The sequence below is a fragment of the Acipenser ruthenus genome, chromosome 6, assembly GCF_902713425.1.
Source record: "Acipenser ruthenus chromosome 6, fAciRut3.2 maternal haplotype, whole genome shotgun sequence".
Lineage (NCBI taxonomy): Eukaryota > Metazoa > Chordata > Actinopteri > Acipenseriformes > Acipenseridae > Acipenser > Acipenser ruthenus.
In genome coordinates this window covers 24,702,646-24,709,622 of record NC_081194.1, presented here as the reverse complement: position 1 = coordinate 24,709,622, position 6,977 = coordinate 24,702,646, and the positions used below count along the sequence as shown (strand labels likewise).

The 6,977-nt window shown below is 37.6% G+C and overlaps 1 long non-coding RNA gene across 1 annotated transcript; it reads right to left on the bottom strand.

Annotated features, from left to right (window-relative positions):
* Positions 1-4,103: 4,103 nt before the first annotated feature.
* LOC131737366 (uncharacterized) lies at positions 4,104-6,977 on the bottom strand. The gene is made up of 5 exons (XR_009328984.1): positions 6,908-6,977; positions 6,480-6,566; positions 6,058-6,125; positions 4,801-4,904; positions 4,104-4,404 (listed from the first exon to the last, which is right to left on the bottom strand). It is a non-coding gene; the product is annotated as an uncharacterized LOC131737366 (long non-coding RNA).

Here is a 6,977-nt window from a genome sequence, read left to right as displayed (position 1 = left end):
ATTTGTTTTGTTATTGTTATTTGTTCATTACAAATATCCAATTAAAAATCATCCAAACAAATTATCACTCACCCCCCTTTGGGGCTTATTTGCTTCATTTTTGCTTGTCAACCATATCTCTTTCAAGTCACCCCATGACTCCTAAGGAATGGAAGCCTAGCTACCTCACTGGCCACTACAAGTCACGATCAACTCCTCTGGTCCCTTCATTTATTTGTTATTCTCATGCCATTCATCTCTCACTCCTTCATTTATTTATTTAAGGTGACACTGTATCCACAAGGCCTGTGCCGCACTAATACAGATTCATATTCTACCTCCCTTGAGGATTGCATAGTCACTGAATGTCTCTTTCTCTATGTATTTCATTTAATTTACGTCTATGTTTTGGATTTGAGCCTCCTGGGTCTGTGTCTATGTCTGCCACCCTTCTGTCGGCTGCACTCTCCGATAGCCTGTAGGACACTTGCGCTAGCTATTCAGCTGTAATTTCCATGGAAACAGAAAAGCTACATTTGGTCTATTACTATACATTTAGTATGCAGCTAGCAGTATTACATTTCCCAAAAATACACTATTTTGCACTATATAGTTTGGGGAAATAAACGCATGCAATGGCTATAAAAGAGCTGTTTGACAGCTGCAGCTAAGAAATATTTAAACCACAAGATTTTGTTACTGGTGGTCTTGATTTTATTTGACCTAGCATTACTTGCTTGATTTTCCCTACTAAAGCTATGTAACATACATCATATGTCAGGTGTTTGTAATAAGAAGCAACAACAGAAAAATTGAAATAAAAACAATATATAACTTGTAACTTTGGGTGTGGCTGCTCCCCACCATTCCGTCCTGCCAATAATATCTGCCAAACCCCTATTTCAACCCCAAGTCATGCCTTGCTCTCTATCTTGCGTTTTTCATTTTCCTGTCACAAACACAGCTGACAAACGGCGCTGACCATTCTACCCTTGACACTGCTGGACAAAGCTTACTCGCTCCGAATTCTCAAATGTTGAATCTGAATTCCTGAATGGGCTGACTGTTTTCTGTCGTGTATCACTACACAGCCCTGCAGACTCTGAATTAATCATTTAAATCTGATTATCAATTTAGATTTGAAATGGCTACTCACCTCACTTTCTGTGGGGCTGTGTGGTCCAGTGGTTAAAGAGAAGGGCTTGTAACCAGGAGGTTCCCGGTTCAAATCCCACCTCAGCCACTGACTCATTGTGTGACCCTGAGCAAGTCACTTAACCTCCTTGTGCTCTTCCGGGTGAGACGTAATTGTAAGTGACTCTGCAGCTGATGCATAGTTCACACACCCTAGTCTCTGTAAGTTGCCTTGGATAAAGGTGTCTGCTAAATAAATAAACTTTCTCGGCAGTTTGGAATTCTCGAATTGAGACTGCATTTCCTTTCCTGGACAATCTGCCAATCCTGCGCTGCCGCCTGCAGCACGCTCCCGTCGGCCGGGCACCCAGGATTCTGAAGCAATGATTATCCTCTCTGCATGTACTGCCACACTGCCCCGCCCCCAATAACCCCCCCCTCTCCCCCATGCAGTGGATTTCTCCATTTACTATGTACTGTTGCAGCCGCCAAGAACACACTTAGAAACCAGGATTTGTCGCTTAGAACCTGTCCCCATACACGCATCTGCCTGACAGGTGCATCGGTCACTGCCACTGCACAGCACCTGCCCCTGCTGTCCAGCTGCTTAAACAGAAACGGCTACTTCAAAAGCAAAATAAATAATATTCTTGATAAAAATTCTATATTGTAGCTGCCCAGGACATAAAAAAAACTGTGCAGGATAAATCTAACGCAGTACTGTGTCTTTTCTAACAACACATTCATATTATTATTGGCTAAATCATTTAGTCAAGTCAGCCCCTCTTTTCCATGGAGAAAGAAAAGCTGCTTGCTGAGTGTAAACAGAAATGGCTGCTTCAAAAGCTGCTTGCTCTTGACTCAGAAATCGTTGTGTGTTTGTTGTGTTCAGCTGAATTTGACTCAGACGTAATATTTATTCCTTCCATATAGATGCAGCACTCAAGTCAACAGGTCTTCCACTGCAGTGGAATCTTGTGTTCGTTCTTCTCCATGATATAAAGAGTATTGCTAGTATGCCCAGAGTGGGGACCAACTCTACGATAGGACCACCAGAGGTTTCCATCTTTTAGCTCTATACTATCCCAAATAGCCCAGTATGCTCTGATGTCTGAGCTGAGGTGTGACACACTTTCCTACTGTGGATGGACCCCCATTCTCTTTCCAGTCAGAGGATGAAAATCAGACTCGTTGAAGTACTTATAGACTTGTTGTGCAGCCCTCAGCTCTTCCTGTAACTCACTGAAGAGGTCCATACGTCTCTGGTCATTCCCTGAGATCGGAAAATGCTAATCTTCTGACAGTCCCTGAACTTGGAACTTGCTCCCCATTCTTTATATCAGGAATGCTAGCACAATTTAATCTTTTAAATCCTGTCTTAAATCCATATTTGGTCTGTTTTATTTGTAGCTGGATATATATATATATATATATATATATATATATATATATATATACAGGCACTCCTCGACTTACGACGCTTCGACTTATGACGCACGGCACTTACGACTCTTTTGCATTATTACCCTGCTTCGACTTTACAATATTACGATATCGATACAGCATTTACGACACGGCGAGACACAAGCCATGCGTCATGTGCGCATGCTTAGTGTCCGAACCGCAGCACCTGTCATGGTCGCCTTGACTCAGTCACTTAGCGTTTGTTTTTTTTATGCATGTAACTGCACAGGGTTGCTCACACAGGGAGCTCGCACAGGGTAGCTCACACAGGGTAGCTCGCACAGGGTAGCTCTCGCTGGGTAGCTCACAAAGGGTAGCTCACACAGGGGAGCTCACACAAGGCGCTCACACAGGGAGCTCACACAGGGTAGCGCACACAGGGAGCTCACACAGGGTAGCTCACACAGGGTAGCTCACACAGGGTAGCTCACACAGCGTAGCTCTCGCAGGGTAGCTCACACAGCGTAGCTCACACAGCGTAGCTCACACAGGGTAGCTCGCACAGGTTAGTGATGTGTGTGCAACTCATAATTTACGTAGTGCTTCTCACCCTCAACACCCCTACCATGTGACCATAATACCCCACGAACCTTAGGTTTAGGGTTTGTTTATTGTCACGAAATAAACTTCATTTTAGTACCTAAATTTATCACCCTTATCATTTGAAGTGTTGGATCAGGGGTGCCTAACTTTGTTTAATAGTGAGGGTACAAAGGTGACGAAGAACTGCCGATACAAATATCAAGGATCCGGTTCCAGTGAGTACTATTATGTTTTTAATAAAACTATAAAACTGATTATTAAAAAACATAGAATCATTATAATGATGAAATAATTTCTCCTCAAACCTCAAAACTCATTTATTTAAATTGGCATTCTTATGACTTTTATTGTCATTGCATTTTTCATTCTAACTGTTTTTATATATTGTGTGTTTGTTTTATTTTTTTTCTGTTTTTCACTTTTGTTAAGCGCTTTGCGATATTTATTTATGAAAGGCGCTATATAAAATAAAGATTATTATTATAATTTACATTTCTGTCAAAAATGCATTTGAGACCTATAATTGTTAACATTTTAGGGAAAAAAAAAAAAAAACACGCACTTAGCTAGACTATATATTTGCAACTTATTATCTGCTCTGTGATTGTTGTGGTCTTTCTAATGGATTTGATGCCAACACACTGCATGAAATGTAAAGTTTACACATCCTGCAAACTCTGTGTAAACTCCAGTAAACTAAATGTTTACTAGGTTTACACAGCATGTAACTAAATAGTAAACATTAGGTTTACAGATAGTTTACATAGGTCCGTTTACCTCGTAGCTCACAAGGTCAATAAGTACAACTGGTTTACATGCAGTAAACCTAATGTTTCACCAATGTAATGTGTAATGCTCCAGAATGTAACAAAGTAAACAAACAGCACTCAGTATTACTACTGATAAGGAAATACAGTGGTTAGTGTTAATATTTTATTGACTACTGCTCAGTTCTGAATTATCCATGTAAATTCTGGGGGAAGTTCAGGATTATCTCTAATTGAGAATGACTCCATTGTTCTGGGCATTTGCCTGCATCTGTTTTTTGACCTGTATTGCAGGTCAAGGCATTTTTTCACCTCTTTAATTTTTGCTGATTCCCATCGCCTGGGCCTAACTACTTTTACTTTGATCTTCTCATTGGCACTGAATGGGTCATCCTCCTCCCCAGACTCTTCGGAGCTCACTGTAATTTCAATTGGCAATGTTGTAAAAAGTGTTTAATAGATGACCATCTGGTATGGTATCTGCTGTCGTGAGGATGCAAAGACGATGTTGTAGTTTCTGGAAAAAACAAAACAAAACATAAAATTAGCAATAACAGATTTAATTTTGTCATTTTCTTTTACAACCACATAATAATCAAAGCATTTCAACTACTGAATGCCACCTCTCCATGCATTGGACATTTTTATATTGCTTAATCATGTCCCACACAATGTGGAATATTTGGAGTAGTGCCTGATACATTCAGCAAAACTTGTAGGTTCCAAGTTAGGTCTACATCAACAATTTTACAGTTCTTAAGACAATTTGTTCGTTCATAATATTTGACATCATAGTTTGACTTTTATCTTTCAATATTTGAGTTAAGTGAGATGGGGGATTTTTTTCAAAAGATCATTGCAATTTGTTAAATATTTTTCCTTGATTGCAACTGTATATAGTCAAACCACTTACATCTCTTTTTGACGTTCTTCTCCTCGCCTCAAGCTGACGTCTGTACCAGATGTTCAATTCATTGCTTCTTCTTTTCACAGAACACCAATAAGTTTTCATGGCAACTAGAAAATAGGAAATCTATTTAAATATGCACGTACCATTTTACTGTATACTGATAGTACATTTAATCTCAATGTCTTTGTAATTACGTAATTCCACAACAATATTAAGTTTTAACAAACTAGAACACAAACACACAGGAAAAGGGGGTATTGAGATGTCATATCATATGCAAGAAAAAGGGACCTTCTGCCATAAAAAACAGTAGTATTTCACAAAGGTAACTTTGGTTTAAAAGGTTCCAGTCAAGGGACACCATTCATAATTCTTGAATATATTTATGTAATTTTCATTGCAATAAAAATGAAAATATATAGGAAAAGTAACAAACTTAAAAACAGCTATCATTAATAAGTGGAACATTGGGCATTAAGGGCACCAAACTGTGAATTTCACTAAACATAATGACAAAGCATTATTTAAAACTAATACAAATTTACCATTAATCTCATCAATGGAGTTGTCTGGTTTTACTCCAAGGATGTAATCCCTGATTTTGTGTGTTAAAGTTAAATTCTTTGCACTTAAAATACTATAGAAATAAAGACAACATGAATGCCTATTGAATTGAACAATAAAGCAGAATGACAATTAGGTACACTATGCTTGTGTTTCTGCAGTTTAACAATGAAAATGTTATTTCAGACTCAATACAATTCAAAGTATACAGTGCAGACATATATTGGCATCCTGTATAGTTAATTCCCTATAAGTACTTAATTTACTGTAAGTTTACTTAAATTAGTGAATGATATTGTTTTAGATATGGGATACCAATATTTATGTATGGAACTGTACAGCAGCAGAAGAAAAAAACATCTGTTAACAGTATGGTTATATGGTTATAAGTATGGTTTTCATCTGTTCACAACAAATCAGCATGACTGTCCAAAGTGTGCAGAAATACATATCACTTAAATTTGGAAATCCACATGCTGTACATGTTAGCTGGCTTGAGAAAACAAAATCTTACCATTAGTTTCACAGACCCTGATTAGCACTAAATGTGGACTACCTAATGTTCTTTAACTAGTCCAGCACTATTACTAATCTGGTTTGTGAAACCAACCCTAGCCTCAGGGGATCACAGTAAGCTTTAACAATTCAATGTTATTTAAAATATGGCTAAGATATCGGAAAAAAACCCCAACATACTCTTCAGTTGTTTTCCAGGGGTCTTCATCCTCTGTGGTGTAATGATTGTATGGCCTATGTACTAAATGCTGTAAGAAAAACAACATTTAAAAGCATTAGCTGTGAATCTTACATGTATTTTGAATACAGAGACCAATATATAGGTTGTTTACCAGCAAGCAAATACTCGAGGCAACCACTGCTTAAAACACAGTTTTATTAAAAAATATTTGAATTCAATATTTTTTGAATATTGTAAGTTTATCTGTAAATAATAATTGATACACAGTCTTAACAGGGTCCACAGATGATTTATTTTTAGCAGAGGAATGTATATATCTGCATGTTTATATCATTAAATAGTTTATGATGCATTAGCAGTGGCTAATGGGAATAGTTAAATAGCAGTCGATTTTAGAAAGTCAATCACAACAAATAAGCACCTTTATCACTGGAGAAACATTCACAGGTTTGACTTTCACTTTAGATATTTTTGTCAGAACTGCCTCCATAGAGTTTTGAGAATGCTTCTGTAAGTAAAAACAAAACACATTCTAAGGATTGTTATGAAGGACAGAAACAAATGTAGTAGGCCTACATGAATCTTCAGTATAGTTTTGTAAATCATTTTAATAGGTGTATTGTATCAAAGCGTCAAAAAGCATAATTCATTAAACTTGAATAGAATAAAGACTTCAATAAGCATGTTGGCACATGACACCAGAATCTATAGAACTGTGTATTCCTTTTTTTCCCCCACATAGAAACAACTACACAGTAAAACCCCAAGACCTATTCTTTTTTTAAGCAGAGACTACAAATACACTTTCAATATCTTATGGCAAAGTTTCTCAATATTTTCATATCATACCTGACTTTGAATGATTTGTTTTTGGTTTCTGAGTATTGTCGCAAGCATTTCCTTCATGGCTTGCTGGGAA